Source organism: Mesoplodon mirus, assembly GCF_964341445.2.
Source record: "Mesoplodon mirus genome assembly, chromosome: 1".
Taxonomy (NCBI): domain Eukaryota; kingdom Metazoa; phylum Chordata; class Mammalia; order Artiodactyla; family Ziphiidae; genus Mesoplodon; species Mesoplodon mirus.
This window is the reverse complement of record NC_138976.1, coordinates 82,912,942-82,930,610: the sequence shown is the minus strand read 5'-3', so window position 1 is coordinate 82,930,610 and position 17,669 is coordinate 82,912,942. Positions and strand designations below refer to the sequence as shown.

Here is a 17,669-nt window from a genome sequence, read left to right as displayed (position 1 = left end):
ACTGCACGGGGCCACTTATACGTGGATTTTTTTCAATAGTAAATACTATCGCACTACACAATCTAAGGTTGGTTGAATCCACGGATACAGAGGAACCTCCAATAGAGAAGACCAATGACGATAAGTTAAACATGCACCCTTTCGACTGCGTGGAGGGTGGATGCCCCTAACTCCATGTTGTTCAAGGATCAACTGTACTTTAAACATTAAAATCTTGCTCTTAGCTTCCACATATCCCCTGAACTCTTTTTTTGATATTTCCCCCATCAACGTCCATCCAGCCCTAAAATGCTATTTAGAGTACTGCTATACCAGCAAGCATGAGCAGGACTAGGGTTTTCCTTTCATCTATACAGCTTCTAAAACCTGTGCTTCCACAAATTCTCTTTGCTCCAGCTTTCAGTCGCTGCCTCTCAAATCCCTGCCCCCAGTAAGATTCATAATGTGCAATGAACTTCAGCCTGACAGTTCCCATATCTCAAGCTCTTGCTCCATTTGGCCTTGGTGGGATCATATCTAGTTACAGAGGTGGACCATATGACCCAGGCCAGGCCATTTGAACAGTGCACTTTCCTGATGCATTGTGACAGGCTTATGAGAACCAACAAAAAAGATGAACGTTTCCAATATAGTAGAAAAAAGTATGAGAGATGGAGAGAAACAATTTTTGATTATGTTGTTTCAATCTCCTACACAGACTTTCTTTTTTCTTGAAATATATTTGACATATAATGTTGTAAAAATTTAAGAAATACAACATGTTGATACAATACATTTATATATGGTAGTATGATTGCCATCGTAGTGATAATTACCACCTCCATCACATCACATAATTATCATTTCTTTTTAGTGGTTGGAATAATTATGATCTAGTATCTTAGAGAGTTTGATGATTATAATATAATATTGTGGTCTGTATTTACTATACTGCACATTAGACCTCTAGGACTTATTTACTACTAGCTGCAATTTGTACCCTTAAACAATACCTCTCCTATCCTCCCTCCCATCCCCTGGTAACCACCATTTTACTCTCTGTTTTTACAAGTTTGGCTTTTTTAGATTCCACATATAAGTGATATTATACCATATTTGCCATTCTTTGTCTGATTTATCTCACTTAGCCTAATGTCCTCAAAGTCCATCCATGTTGCAAATGGCAGGATGTCCTTTAACACAGACTTTCTCGAAGCCAGATGTATCCCTGGAATTTTTCATTAAATGAGATAATGACTATCCTCACCTTTTTTTTTCTTAGTGAGTTTTCGGGTTAGGTTTTCTTTCATTTGCAAATCAGAGTCCTAACTTTCAAGTATCTATAGCCTATGTCAGTCTTCTGATTCAGGTATTAGCAGCAGGTGTGTGAAAAGCAATGACCAAAGTCCTGAAGTGTCCAACAGAAGGCAAGGTTATCACACTTCAGGAACAGTGAGGTGGCAATTCACTCCAGCCCAAGGCTACCAGGTACACATCCGTGGATGAACAAGTTGGGGGTTTATTAGCAAAGGAGAACACCCACCACAAGGAACTGTGGGTATCTCAATAAGAGAGTATTAGAAAGGACTTATGGTATTTTGAGGCAGGGTCTAAGGAAGTAGGTGCTCTCCCTGGATTGAAGGCTGTCTGAAAGAGGCAATGATTCTATAATAGGTTAGCTCAATAAATTGTACCTATAAATAAGGCAGACTAGAGTGAGCTATAATTGCTAAAGAAGTAGCAGTCCTTCATATTAGCCAAGAAAGGGGATGTCTGGTACTTTGTGGATTACACGGTGATTTTATTTTTCTCTGTGCTCAAAAAAATTATGCAGTGGGCTCAAGTTTTCTCATTTTATCCCGGGCTGAGAGTGCTCTTGCCAGATGCTCATGTTCTGTGAGATTGTTTATGTCCAACAGGACAATAGCATGTCTAGCTGTGAGCACCAGGCCAGCTTCTAACAACACTGAGGACTGGCTGTTAGCATCAGACCAGTTCCTGGATGTCAGGGTCTGCTGTTTTTCTCTTTCTTGTAAGGTAAGAGACACAGAATCACAGTGTAAGGGGTCTAGACCCCTTTTAGGTTGAACTTGGCACTTCTGTTCCCAGCAGCCACTCTTTGCACAGGCAGAATAGGAAGCTTTCCTCCTCATTTTGTTTGGAGAGGGCTAAGAAGGCTTTGGTAAAACACCTTAATTTTTCTGCAGCTGAATAATAATGACAGAATTCCCATTAACAAGGATCAAATTTTCTCACTGCTTAATGAAAGAAATGTCATAAAATTCAAATTCCCCCAGTAAAGGCAACACATTATTTAACTCTAACATCTCCCAGTAAAGAAATGGTGACCCACAAGACAGACGGTATTTTGACAATTACTCCAAAAGGAGGTATGAAGGAATCTCATTCCTTGACTCAGCATAGCATGCATGGAGGAATCCTAAGTTCTTCTTTCCCACACAGGGGGTGACCTCATTTCCCTTGATGATTCCCCATTCTTCTCTCCCACCTACCACACAAGGGACCACCAGGAGGTTAAAGACGGAGAGAAAGGGCAATTTTAAGCCCAGAGTAGCTCACCTAGGAACCAGGAGGCCGAGCTTCCACCTCAAGGAAATGTAGCTCCATGCTTCGTTACCTGCACTGCAGAGCTATCAGGAAATGCAACAGGTTTGCCAAACCCAGTCTTTCTCCCACAAAGTTTAGGGGCCTGTACAGCTACTCCTGTATATATTGCAAACATATCTCTTTAACTTCCACTAAACACTTTGACTTCTTTCCTTCCTGCTGTAGAACACATCATAATGCCATAGTAATTTCCCTTCTGCATAGTCCTTTGCCCTCAATAATGACATCAGGCCAGAACACATGGGAAAGTATTGGAATAATTTGATTTCTACCAGAAGGTTCTATCCCTCTCCTGTCACCTCTCATTTTCCTTCTGCTCCTGAAACAGGTATCAACTCTTCTTAGCCATATTTCTTCCCACTTACCCTATGAAGAAAAAACTGGGTTTGGAAGATCCAAGTATGATTTATTTTCTTTCTTTTATTGCCAGAAAGATCTATTCATACTGTATGACCCATTTCATCCTCTTTAATCTTTCTTTCTAATTAGTCTCCACAAACTGGAAAGTAAAGGATTCACTCATTCATTTATTCATTCAATAACATTTATTGCTAGGCACTCAGTGAATGAGACTGATATCAGATAGTTTCTTGATAAATAAAGGGAATAGAAAGGAGTCTGTGAGCCCTGGACACAACAGGTGGTGGGTAGGAGGTCCTCATGAAAGGAGACAAGGGGCAAAGAAAGGAGAGCATTGTCTTTCATTACTTTCCCAATCATGCCCTTTTGGGATGCTCAGTCCCAGCACTTCCAGTCGCGTCACTGTGAGCCAATGAATGCAAAACTTTTAGGGAAGAGACTTAACTCATGATCCTTAGGATATGAAGACTCTGGTTCCAGCCACTACTAAAGTGACCTGGAGAATTTCAACATTTTCGTTTGAGAACGTGGGACAGTTAATGTGCTACTGTGGAAATCAAAACTAAACACTAAAAAATGTAGCTCTGAAATAGTGTAGTCCAAGAAACCCTGAGGTTTGGACTGAGATATGTTTGTTGTAGGATAAGAATAGGTATGTTAATCTCATGCAATTTTATCCTTTGGGTTTCTCTGGCGTTTTTAAGTGAAGTGATCTTATTTTCAATAACCTTAATAAAATTTGAGTTTGAGAGAAGCATAAAAAAATCCATATTTCATCCCAGGTCAATGTTCTGCTCTATTTTAATTTTTAAGGCAGTGTGAAGAAAAGAGGTTCAAAAAATAAAACAAAGAACGTCTCTGCTAATGGTGAAAACTGATGTGCAGTGGGGTATTTTGAAGCACATGAACTTCCAACATAAATGAGATTTTTGTAGCTTGTCCCTAGGCGGTAAAAAGGTTACTGTAAAAATTGTTTAAGTTGTCCTCAAAATTATAATATATTTAGAAAGAAAAAATGAAACTTGTACTATAAACTTCTGAGGGCTCAGTTGTTGGTATGTGATAATGTGTGTGCTTTTTTTCAGTTTTATATTCTTTATTTTTACAGAAAATTACAGCATTGTAGGTATCTGAGAGGGAGAAACCACAGAGAGCTACAGTAAGAAATACCCAGCTATGTAAATCAGTTTCAATCTTCCTTTTGCCTATATCTGCCACATTTTAGTCTGCCCATGTTTCTGCTATTCATCTACTGGAGAAAACTCCCACTGGTATCGTACACAATGTCCACAGGTATTATAAATATCCTTTCATTTTTCTCCACTGAGGGATAAAGCACGGGGTCAATTCAAAGTCAATCTTAAATTTTTAAGGCAGGCAAGTATATTGTTTGCATACAGATCAGCAAGCTGTCCTTTACTTAGGGAAAGATTTACAAATACTTTAAAACCAGGCCTAATCTATAAAACAAACAAGCACAAAGCTAAAACTAAGCCGAGAGAAAGAAACACAGAGAGAGAGGACAGATCAAATTGTAATAGCTTTGAATGTTTGTCACAGAAGAAAATTATTTCTGTAAATTGCCTTTGGTTAAGAATTCAAAAGCCCCAAGTGAACTAAATTGGGAACCATGATATGGGAGTGCTCAGGAGTGACTCTGAGCTGCTTGGCGTCATTTAATTGTAATTGAAGTTACCACCATAAAATGTAGGTTTCAGGAACTGATTGGTTTGGAGGTTTTGTTGTTGTTACTTAAATAAAATCTTTTCAATTATCTTTGGCTGGATCATTGCACATTTGCAGTTTGTTTCGGTCAAACAGAACTTATCTGTAAATGTCATCCTCTGAAAGTCATTCTTCTTCTGCTCACCCTGAGGAAAAACTGCAGTATCCTAGGAGAAGCCAGAGCAGATGACCAGGACACTGGCGCATGCCCTGCTCCCAGGACTTAGTCATGGAGATCACTCTCTCAGACCCCCGAAGGGGGCTGCCTGCTTGGCCAGAAATCAGAATGAAAGAGCAGGGGAGAAAGGGCTACAAAAACAAACCACACTTAGTCAAAGTGAGTCAGTGGCTGAGTGAACACAGTTTTGGTGCCGCCAGACTCTGGAGACACCAGAACTGGCTGTTACTCTCCCCAGGACTTTCTCTACCTGCATCCTCACCCCTCCATCCACCAATGGCCATGCTGAGGTTGAGCCTTTTACTCTTAGGACATTTCATGGCCTCTCACATTAGTCCTGATTTAAACCCATTTTGCAAAAAGAATCAGCTTTTCACAATTTCTAAGGCCTTGGCCTAAAGGGTAAACTCCTAGAAGCAAACGATTAGTCTTTTAACAACTATCAAAAAATACTTTTTTAAAAAGTTGTCATTATAAATTACAAAAAATATACAATTATTACAATCACAAAAGAACCTCCCATAATTACATAATTACAAAAAAAAAAAAAAAAAAAAAAAAGGAAAAGAGCCCTGACAGTTTGGTTTCACACTGGTAGGCATGAGGGAGGGAGTCTTCCTAACATCCTGTCCAAACATTATCTGGGGCACTGTTTCCTAAACATGCTCTGGAAGTGCTGTTTTTCTTGAACTGTTAGTAGGTATTTCACACACACACACACACACACACACACACACACATACACAGGCACAAAGTTTAAAAGTCTAGGGGAAAGAGAATTTCCATGAGGTGTCAATATGTTTATGTGAACTTTGGATCTCTAAAATACAAATAGTATATATAATACATCATTTTCCAAAGCTATTTGTCCACAGAAATGTTTTCTGAAGCATGTGCCTACGTATAACCCTTTTCTCTTTGGCCACATCAACTCAACCATGAGATAATCAGGTACAAGTACATTTTCAGTATCACTGCTTTAATTTTTCAAGACACTTCCTTGAACACCACATCACATGCCCTTCCATTCCCACCTCTTGTCCATCATCCTCCTAAACCCACTCGAATCATTTCAGCTGTCTCCCTCTCACTGTTTTCAAGACTTCACTCAGGCATGTTCTCTTCAAGAAGTTTCTTTGACTTTTCACAGCTTCCACCCTGTATTAGTTTATAGGCTACTGTAATAAATGACCAACAACTGAGTGGCTTATAACAACAGAAATTTATTCCCACATAATTCTAGAGGTCAGAAGTCTGAAATCAAGGTGTTGGTGGAGCCACACTCCCTCTGAAGGCACTAGGGGAGAGTCCTGTCTGGGCTCTGCCAGCTTGGTGGCTGTAAGCATTCCTTAGCTTTCAGCAACAAAACTCTTTCTACCTCCATCCTCACATGGCCTTCTCTTCTATGTCTTTGTCTTCTTTTCTGTCTCTAACAGGGACACTGCCATAGGATTAAGACCCACCCGAATCCAGAATGATCTCATCTGGAGATCCTTAACTTAATTAAATCTGCAAAGACTCTTTTTCCAAATTAGGTCAGATTTACAGGTTCTGGGTGGACATACCTTTGGGAGAGCCACCATTCGACCCACTAGACAGCCCCAGGCTGAGCCCATGTCCCCTTCACCATCCACTCCCGCCGCTTCCCCAGGACCTCTGACAGGTCCGTGTCACAGCACTTACCCTGCTGTATTATAATGACTGTGCTCCATCCCTCATCACACCACCCATCCTGTAAGGCCCTGAGCACAGCATCAGTGTTTGATCTGTCTTTCAATTTCCATCACCTGATGCATAGTGGTGTTTCCATAAACGTCTGAATGAACGAATGAACTATCCTTCCTGCATCGTTAAGGCTGTTGCTATTTAGCCTACTTCCTTTCCCTGCGTAGTCATTATATGATTACTCAAAGATCCCAAAGTCACAGTTGTTCTCAAATAGTTACCTTTTTAAAAATTTTCAAGGGATTGATTCATAATTTGCCACCTGGTGGGAAATGTTTGCCCGGTTAGAAAAAGGCTGGCAGTTGTTTTGATAACTGGCCTCATTACTGTTAATGTACTGAAAGGGCAGAGAAATGTCTTGAAATGTGCAACTGTTGTCCAAAGAACCAATTACTACACTGTTCACCTACCATGACTATTATCCACCAATGGCACTGGATTCACAGAGTGTTGGAAAGGCTGGTGGTTGTCTTGTTTTGAAGTGACTAGTACTTTTGCCTATGTGTTTTTGCCTGTGTCCTGCCCTCAACACAGAAGGTCCCGATAGGTTACTTACCCCCATAGTGAGGAAATGTAGACATTTTCAAAGACTGCTCTTTGCCCTTCAGATACTGATAACTGATCTGGGGTGAAGAGAAATATGAACAACTCTCTTCAGTGCCCTGAGGTATGTGAAAGGCACCATGTGTGGGGTGCGGCCCCTCCTCCATGCAATCCACATTATACAGAGGTTCCAAAAGTGTCCAGAGCAGAGCCTTTGAGACTCTTTGATGCAAATTCAAAGCCCTTAGTGTGACGTATACGGGTCTTCCTTTCCTCAGCTCTTCAGCCTCACTTCTCTCTCCAGAACATGCTTCAGCCTCACGCACTATTTGTCGGTTCCCAACGGGCCACGTTCCCTTTCTTCTCCAGGCGTCTGAACATGCTGTGAACTCTGCCAATGCCATCATCTGCTGCCTCCTCTCTGCTCCCCTGCCCCCCTCTCCTGTCCACACTATTGGGGTGTCACCTGGCTTATTCATCTTTTGGGTATCAACCTAGATGGTACCTCCCCTACAAAGCCTTCCCTGAACCACCCAGGTCAGAAGTAAATGCCCTTCTTGATTATGCTCTTAAAGCTCTTATATATGACCCTGCAACACTGTGTTGCAGTCGCCTGCTTGCTTATCTGTCTCTTCCATTAGACTGGGGGCAACCTGAGAGCACTGCCACATCTTGGTACACAGAAGGGATTCAGTACAGACTTGTGGAATGAAGGAAGGAAGTGTCTTCCAGAACTAGCCAAGGGCTTGCTTGTCTGCTTGAACAGGGATCCACCCAGCCCTCCTCAGCCTCTTCTCCTCCTCCCTACAAGTTTGAGCTCACATACAGGTTGACAGATCTGGGTTAGTGAAACCCCCAGCAGCACCCAGCAGAACGCTCCTGCTCATGTTTCTATATGCTTCCAGCCATGGGGAAAGACGATCTGTTTTCTGACTTTGATGCTTGTTGAATTTTAATGAAAATTAAAATGCCATTTCCTTTTCTTACATTAACGCTGAGAGAAGGCTCGTGTATAAGCAGAGTCACCAAACTTCCTTTCCTTCTTTTTTTCTTTGCCTCCCATACCACGTTTAGATTCCATTGCTTGTTGCATCAGAATAAATCATCAGGGCCTGCCCAAATTTAAGCAGCTGCTAGCTTTCCTGGTTTTTCCTGTTGGCTGGATAGGCTTTTTGCGAAATGGCTCTCATACAGAAGAGGCTGCTTCGAGATATGTTCTAAATGCCCACAGAATGTTGTTATACCATCTAAATGGGGTTCCTTCACTTGTTTATTGAACAAAAAATGTGTACCATGAATGAATGAATGAATGATGTCTTCCAAAACTGAGTGCCCTCTGTTTATTTGGCCCTCCAGTAATTAGCAATCTGGCCTGGGCCCTGTTCTGGAAGAGGTAGAATGAGATATCTATTAATCTTTCTTCATGATCCATCACTTTTAAGACGTAAGACTTAGATAATCACCCTGTTCTTTGACCCTATGAAGACTAGGCAGTATCTGGAGTTAATATCCTTTTGTTTCATAATCAGGTATGTTTTTCATTCTCTAGGCCATAAATTAAACTGTAATAGATTTTTAAAAAATAAATACTGGGTTTATTTATATATTAGGAAAAAAAGACTTTTTGTTACAGAAGGCTTAGAGTCACAGAAAAATTGAGAAGAGGTACAGAGATTTCCCATATACCCCCTATGTATGCATATGTCCCCACCCAGACATAGCTTTCCTCGTTATCAACATCCCCGACCAGAGGGGTACATTTGTTACAACTGATGAACCTATACCATAATCAAAATCCCCCAAACGCCATAGTTTACATTAGGGTTCACTCTTGGTGTTGAACATTCTGTGTTTGGACAAATGTGTAAGAACATATATCCATCATTATAGTGTCATATGAAGCAGTTTCACTGCCCTAAAAATCCTCTGTGCTTCTCCTATTCGCCTACCCCTCCTAACACCCCCATCTATCTTCTGGCAACCACTGATCTTTCTACTGTCTCCACAGTTTTGCCTTTTCTAGAATGTCATACAGTTGATCATCATACAGTATTTTGACTTTACAGCTTGGCTTCTTTCATTTAGTAATATGCATTTAAGTTTTCTCTATGTCTTCATGGCTTGATAGTTCATTTCTTCTTAATGCTGAATAGTATTCCATTGTCTGGGTACACAAAAGTTTATCCATTCAACTACTGAAGGACATCTCGGTTGCTTCCAAGTTTTGGCAATTATGAATAAAGCTGCTATAGACATCTGTGTGCAGGTTTTTGTGTGGACATAAGTTTTCAATTCCTTTGGGTAAGTAACAAGAAGCATGGTTGCTGGACCATACGGTAAGAGGATGCTTAGGTTTTTAGAACCTACCCAACTGTCTTCCAAAGTGCCGGTACCATTTTGCATTCCCACCAGCAATGAACGAGAGTTCCTATTGCTGCACACCCTCAGCAGCATTTGGTGCTGTCAGTGCTCCAGATACTGACCATTCTAATATGTGTGTAGTAGTATCTCACTGCTGTTTTAATTTTCATTTTCCTAATGACATATGATGCTATCACAAATTTTTCAAGGAAGATAAGAGCCTTTGTCCTTCCTACTTGGAAACTCTGGAAGGAAGGTTACCTCTTCAGTTCTCAGGCTGCTTGCTATATAAGGGTAAATATAGGAAAACAGTGATAATAGGGATTTTAGATATGTTTTTTGTTTTTTCGTTTTTTTGTTTTTTTTTGCGGTACGCGGGCCTCTCACTGCTGTGGCCTCTCCTGTTGTGGAGCACAGGCTCCAGACGCGCAGGCTCAGCGGCCATGGCTAACGGGCCCAGCCGCTCTGCGGCATGTGGGATCCTCCCGGACCGGGACACGAACCCGTGTCCCCTGCATCGGCAGGCGGACTCTCAACCACTGCGCCACCAGGGAAGCCCTAGATATGTTTTTTCAGGTTCATATCTGATTGATAATTCCCCCAGGAGCAAAATATCCTTTGACAAATGTAATAAAGATTTGTCAGATGATTCTTTCACATTAATAGAAAATTTTTGTTTTAAAATATAAACTTGAAAAAGAAGTGTTTTGATATGAGAGAGAATGACTATGAATGACTACAAAACAAGATAATTGCCCTCTTTACTGTTGTCTCTGGATAGCTGCCCAGAGAGGAAACATTCCATGAGGCCAGAGCTTCAAATCAGTTTATAGTCCTGGTGGTCTGGAGGGCACAATAGATTACCTACCTGCTACTTGATCTGTGAAAGCCAGACAGTCTTAAAGCCAGACTTTACTGAAAATCACTCCAATAGACTAACTCCTGTGATCCCAAGTGAAATGAATTTAGAAGTTGTAGATAAAATGTTTTGTGAGGAACTATGATAATTAAAGATCTAATGAAAATGCAATACGACCTACTGTTTTCTGTAGTTTGTGGAAGAAAGGCGTTTATCTAGGTCTTTGGGTAAATGGTACTTTGGCCACTGCTCTTAAATTTGGAGAACTTTATTGAGCACCACTGAAACCTATAACTGCGATAAATAGAATCTGCATCTGCAAGGATATGTTTTCAAGCCTTTAACGTTCATTTAAATTAGGATGGGTAAGTTTAGACCCCTTAGTTTTACTTTATATTCTTCATGAAATTCTTACCTACTGGCCACTTTTAATGTGGGACTTGCTTTCTACAAAGACAGATAGTCCAGTCCCTCCAGTAGGTTTTCTTTTGGGTGATGATAGGATAGCTTCACTTGGATTTTACCAGATATCCCTAGCTTTGTCCCAGTGCCAATGTTGTCACTTTTCACACTATTAGAGAAAATTCCTCTGAGCATACAAAGGAGATGCTATGGTGGAGAGGTGACCTCACTAGCCAGGGTCCTTTATAATAAAATATTGGATATTTTCACAAGCTAGGTAAATACTTTCATCCTTATCAGGAATTTACTGACTAAGGGGAAACAGACTAAAAAACAGATAATCCACAATACTGACCATGTCATTCTGAGCAGAGGGAGAAAAGAATTTCAGCTTCTGTCGTGGGTAAAATAAGAGTAGTCTTTTCAAGATAGAATGCTGAACTCTCCAGTTTTTCTCCTGAGGACTGACAATCTCTAACTCAAAGAGGAAAGTCATTAACAACCCCTTAGTCACAGTTCACCAGGAACCAGGCCAAAATCAGTTTTACTTCACTCCCACCCTCCACTGGAGACACAGCCATTTAAGACAAAAAGTTCATCTTACTTTGGCTGTGCTTGAAGAATTTCAGCCTTGTGGATTTTACCATTCTATCATAAGCTGGCAGAAAATAACTGTAATAAGGTTGCCAAATAAATAACACACAAGCTTTTGCAACAAGTTTTAATACAACTCCTACTGACGAGCTATATGGATATAGCCATAGATATGCTCTATCTCTCATTATCAAGGAACTTCTACATGCCAGGCACTGAAAGTTGCTGCAAATACAGACATTTTTCCTGCCCTCAAAAAGTTGATATCAATTGGGAGTAGGGGGAAGTAGACAAATAATTATAGAATATGATAATCTCTATAGTTGCCCAGAGGAAAGAAGGTTAATGCTTCCTTCTTAAGGAAGGAAGACATTCACCACCAGACTAAAACTCTCCAAACTACACATATCAATAGCAGCCATGACACCCAAACCCTTGCTTCTCAATGTATGGTGCCCAGGCCAGCAGCACTGGTATCACCTAGGAGCCTCAGGCCCCTCTTATTGACTCAGTCATTAATAAGACCCACAGTAGTTTTGTATGCTCATTAATTTTGAGACGCACTCCTCTAAAACAGTGTTTCTCAAACTTTAGCATGCTTCAGAATCACCTGCGAGGCTTGTTGAAACAGATTGCCTTGTGTTTCTGCTTCATAAGTCTGAGTAAGGCTCTAGAACATGCATGCCTAACAAGTTCCCAGGTGCTGCTGCTGCTGCTGCTCTGGGGGCCATTTTGAGAATCACAGGTGTAGGAACCTGAGTCCAGAGAAAGAAGTAAGTATGAAGACTACACATGTTCAGGCTCAGAAATGTCTCATTGAGGGAATTAGGAAAGACTCTGATATGTTGCACACTCAGGGGCAAACCTGCTCATTAGTAGCTGAAACTTCCATCCTGTGTGCCCTGCCTAGATAAAAGATGTGCATTCCCCTTACTACCAGTCTCTAGAACAGCGTGGTGCTCAATAGCGTTGTGCCTTCTTTTTCCATGAGGTACGTATGGAAGATCCTGTTCTTTGACTGACTCTCCATCCTTGTTTACACCACTGGTTGGAAGAGTACACGCTGAGTCTCCTGGAATAGTCCACCTGCTCCAGCACAACTTGTCAGAAAAGCCAGGCAGTGAGAGAACATTGAGCACTTAGCCAGCTATTAATAAAATAACCCTAGGTTTCCTATGTGGCTGTTGCTTCTTGTGAGTACACATCTAACACACACCAAGAGAGAGTATGCTAGGAGTTAATCCTGAAAAGCCATCTCAAATGCCTAATAGTCAAACCATATTAGTCCATATTCACAGAGTTATTCAGAGCAAACAAATTGCCAAGGATTCGATTCCACTACGTAGAGTGGCCCCTCAAAAGCTCTAGAAACTGAAAATCTCTTATGGATGTTTAACTTGAATTTCCAGGCCAACCACACTGTCTAGTGGCAGATTACAACGGTCTATGTACAGAGAGAAGCTAAGGGGGCTTTTCCCACATGCTCCATAGATTAAGGCCATGCCTTTTCAGGGTAAAGCACCCTATGTTAATTTGTTTTACTGAAAATTTCAAAAAGGATACAAATCATGACTCCTTGAATATGACATTACCTCACTGATGTTTCTTCACTGATCCTATTTATCTTGATTTTTTTTCTCCATTTCCACTGCCTGTTCTAGTCCACACAAGCTCCAGGAAGTAAAAGGCTGGGTTGGAAGGATTCTGCCTGGCATTCTGGTCATGCCTACTTTGATTATTATTCAACAGTTCCAACCAGTTGTGTATAATGTAATATGATTTATGGCATGTTAAGTGATGGTTATCTGCACTCACATGAAGTAAATCCATTACTCTAAATACTGTATGTATTTCCATACACCCTGAAGACAGAGTCCCTCTTCCTTATTTTGTTGAAATGCAAAAGTGGTTATTTTTTCCCTTCTCAAAATATTCCAGAATTGTCAGTTATAGTGCTAAGCTTCTAAAAACTTAAGTAATGAGGGAGCTATGAACCCTGCTAATATTTATTTATTCAAAATAATTGGGGAAAGCAACTGGCTTTTATTCACATATCGTATCGATCCTCCAGAATCACCATCTTTGAAGGAGGTGCTGTTGTCTTAATGTCCTGGGGGAGGAGAGAACTAAAACTGCTCCAGCTACAACTCTAGAATGCACTGCTGACACAGCATGTCACCACTAACTCCCTTCTTCCAATATTGGTAGGGAAATGGGTGTGAAAAGTGAGGGGGATTGTATATGATATGCTCAGCTTGGCCATTACAAATGTATATAGACTACTCAACCTACACCTAATATTACAACAGCAATAGGACTAGGCATGCTCTGTGAATATGAGAATACACACACATACATATATATTATTTATACACACACACACATACACACAACACTCAAGCAATACAGATCTTTGTGCAAAGGAAAAGTTATGAACCAACGTTTATCTTTTTTTCCTAAGGGAAGAAAGCAGGGGCAGAAGAGAGCTTTTACATCATCCATATAATTACCTAACTTGCCCCCTTCATTTTGCCTGGGCAGAATAAGCTGTGTAAACCTAAAGGATGAAACAGGACCTTAAAGGTTGAGTTAGTATCACAGTGCCAGAGTTGCTGTTAGCTGTGAAATGTTATTGCACTTTCCTTCTCCTAAGGACATTTTCTTTTCTACCACTGCTAATTGCCAAGGTAAGTTTTCTCTAACGATGCACCTTTGTCTTTCACCTTACTCAACAGTGTGAAGAAGATAAGATGAAGACCCACTGAAAACAGGCGAAACATTGTAGGCTGAGGTTGGTAATACAGAATCAGTTACAGTCATTTCAATTCTTCCATGGCCGTTGTGGTACATTTTATGCAGAGTAATAAACAGAAATATCTCTGAGAAATTTCCCAGACTTCTTGTCTTATATACATAGACATTTTATTATGATATTATTAAGGTTGGGAGAGGATGGAGAAGATTCGAAGCGGGCTAATTTCCAGGAAGTGTCCTTATAATGGAATCCATGTGGCAACTTAGCAAATAAACATCTTTCCTGAGACCCAAAAAGAGTCTGGATTATGGTAAATTCTGTTCTATGGGTACAGTATTTGAATGAGCTTCCAAAGTATGCTTTTTGCACAAATTTATGGATGTAAGGCTGCAAGGATCTGAGCAAATTCAAATCTTTCTTGGCCCTTCTGTCTTCAGAAATTTTCCTAGGAATTATATATTTTCACTGTAAAATATGTAATTTTCACCTATTTGGCCACCTGCCTCCAGTTATGCAAAAACGGTATTTAAGGGCCTCCCTGGTGGCGCAGTGGTTGAGAGTCCGCCTGCTGATGCAGGGGATGCGGGTTCGTGCCCCGGTCTGGGAGGATCCCATATGCCGCGGAGCGGCTGGGCCCGTGAGCCATGGCCGCTGGGCCTGCGCATCCGGAGCCTGTGCTCCGCAACGGGAGAGGCCACAACAGTGAGAGGCCCGCATACCGCAAAAAAAAAAAAAAAAAAAAAAAAAAACGGTATTTAAAACTTGCCCCTCAACTCAGTCTGCAGCCTTTACCTGCCTCTTGTTTTCTCAATGTGGGGAGAAGGAGAAACTACAAAGACTTGGAATGACTGGGAAATGTCTGCAAAGGAACAGGCTGAAGTTCACAAGAATTGACACTGGATTCATACCCTGCTTCAAGGCAACAAGTGATGCGTGGAATGCAGAGAGGGATAGGTCCTAACCCTCCAACCAAAACTTGGTCTGTAATCTCAGATGCTTTTTTATTCCCAGTAGAGCCATGGTGCTGTAGGGATTAGAGCAAAGGCCTGTGGTGACCCTGTTGCATCACTGAGGGATACTCTCTTCACCTAGAAAAGGAAATTAATTTTACTTACCCTAACTAGGCAATTGTAAGGTTCAAAATGTTTCATGGATGTGAATGTGCTATCCATGGTACTATCAATGCACTGAAGTAAACTTTTGGAAGGCAGAGATTTGCAAAGGTTTCCTTTTCTCTCTGAGACTTTCCTCAGAGAAAATAAAGGTAGATAATAAATGCATTGTGTTCAGTAGCAATAAAGCAGACCTTCAATAAAATCAACTTTTATCGCTACAAAAGCTATACTAGTCTATCTCTACTCTTAAAAACTACAACCAACCAACATAAGAATTCATATAGGAAAAAAAGTCATCTCTGGACCCTAGCATACATATTACTTTTGAAATGTAAAAGGCCTATGAAAATTTAAGGCAGTGAGCTAAGGCACATATTTGTTCTCAAACACTCAGATTTCCAAGAACTCTCTCTGGACCTTATGCTTTACTCATTAATTACAAATATATATATATATATAGTATTGCACACCACTGTAACTGCTCTGAAGATTGTCTTTATTTGATGTGTGAAGAAGAAAAATTGATCACTGATACAGGTTTCTTTAGTCCATTTCCTCTCATGTAATGCAATCCCTAAAAAGGCCTTGCAATGTTCAGTGGTGTCATTTTACATCTTATTTATGCCCTGTTATAGAAAGGAATTCAGGTAATGTGTGTTGAGCAAAGTGACAAAACTATCAGCTTTATACAATAATTCCAGTGTCTAAGGAATATATATCAAGGTATTTTGTCCCTATGAATTACAGTGCCAAGGGCCCCCGTATGGGCTTTGCTTTGTAGTGGGCTTGTTCATAATGCCTAAGCTGTTTGTGTTTGTAGAGGAGAGGAGATGAATGAGATATTAGAGCTGTGTGGGAAAATTCTCACTCTCAGCAAAAACTAGCCTATTTATAGGATAATCTTAAAGCATGAGGTATTTTTCATTCTGACCTTCACTGATACAAGAAAAAAATCAACGTAGATGGTTTTTCACGGAGGAAAGTGTAGATTTTCACTTTGGTGGCAATTGGGAGTTGTGTTTGCATATTTTCTTATTAGAATGAGTTAAGAACAATGAGTCTCCAGTTTCATTTTTGTACCATGTCCTTACCCACTTCCTCAATTCCTTTTACCAGAGGATGTCACTCAATGCACCTTGAGATCTTGGCAATGAAAACATAGTACAGGTCCTTCAAATGCACTGGGCCAAGGTTCCCCAGGTCAGAACATAATGCATCACTCCCTAACGATGGCAGAAAGCTAAGAAGACTGTTTTCTTCCTGATCAAACACGGTACACTCAGGACCTAGTTTACGTGTTGAGGTAGGAAAAAGAAAAAAGCATAAGTGATGTAAATTAGAAGATTAGTTTGTTTATTTGTTTAAGGTATCTCATATTATTTCTAAAGTGAATTATCATTCGACTTAGCAATGAAATAAAAATAAATAACTCACACTCAAATAGTACTGTAATCTGCTAAATTGACCCAACTACTTCAAAATCCTAGGTAATTACCACTGCGGGTGAGTTTGTGGGGAGAAAGGCAGAGGCTCATTCACCACCAAGGCAGCAGCACTTGGGACGGTCTTTTATGCCTCTTTTACCCACTTCTAGGAATTTATCCTATAAAAGTGATTCAAAGTGAGGCATAAAGCTATAAGCATTAAAATATTAATTGCCATATGACCTATGACTGTAGAAGAATTTAAATGAACTTGTGATTCAACCCACTAAATTGATTTAGTGGGTTGACTGCATAGAATATTATAAAGTCATTAAAAATAATTATGGATACCATGTAACAGTGTGAAAAATATTTATGATGTGCTATTAATTGAAAAAGCAAAATATAAAGTTACTATGATTGCTATGATTACAACTACATAAAATATGTATGTGTTCAAAGACAAAGAAAACATAGAAAAATTATAAAATCTTTTGTGGTGGTCATAGTAAAGGTGAAATTTTCAACATTATTATTATTTTAGTGCCTTTAAAGTTATTAAAATTTTTTGAGTTGGGGGGAAAGATCTGAGTCAGCTAAATGAGCCTTGGATGAAATCAAGCAGTTACTTGACCTAAAGAAACATGCTCTCTCTCTCTCTCTCTCTCTCTCTCTCTTTAAATTTCCATTTTCTGGAGCAAAACTATCTGCATTCAAAACCAGACTCCGTCCTTGTAGGAAGAGATATTGGGTGAATTATTTATCCTATCAGGTCCTCAGTTTCCCATTTTTAAAATAGAAATAATAACCATACCTATCTCATAAAATTACTATGAGGATTAATCATCTTATACAAGTATTTGGCCTGACACTTAGTAACTGCTTGATACTGGTTAACTATTACAATAATTTCAATAGAGCTGAAATGCCTTGGAAAACTTGGGACTAAGGTTACTGTAGGAAGCTGCTTAATTTAATTTTAAATTACAAATACTCCTTCATTTAGAGTGGTGGGATGCAG

General features: G+C 40.1%; 1 long non-coding RNA gene across 1 annotated transcript in view; it reads right to left on the bottom strand.

Annotated features, from left to right (window-relative positions):
- Window positions 1–17,669, bottom strand: part of LOC309804067 — a 313,329-nt gene that overhangs the window by 164,010 nt on the left and 131,650 nt on the right. The gene's annotated exons all lie outside the window — the stretch shown is intronic.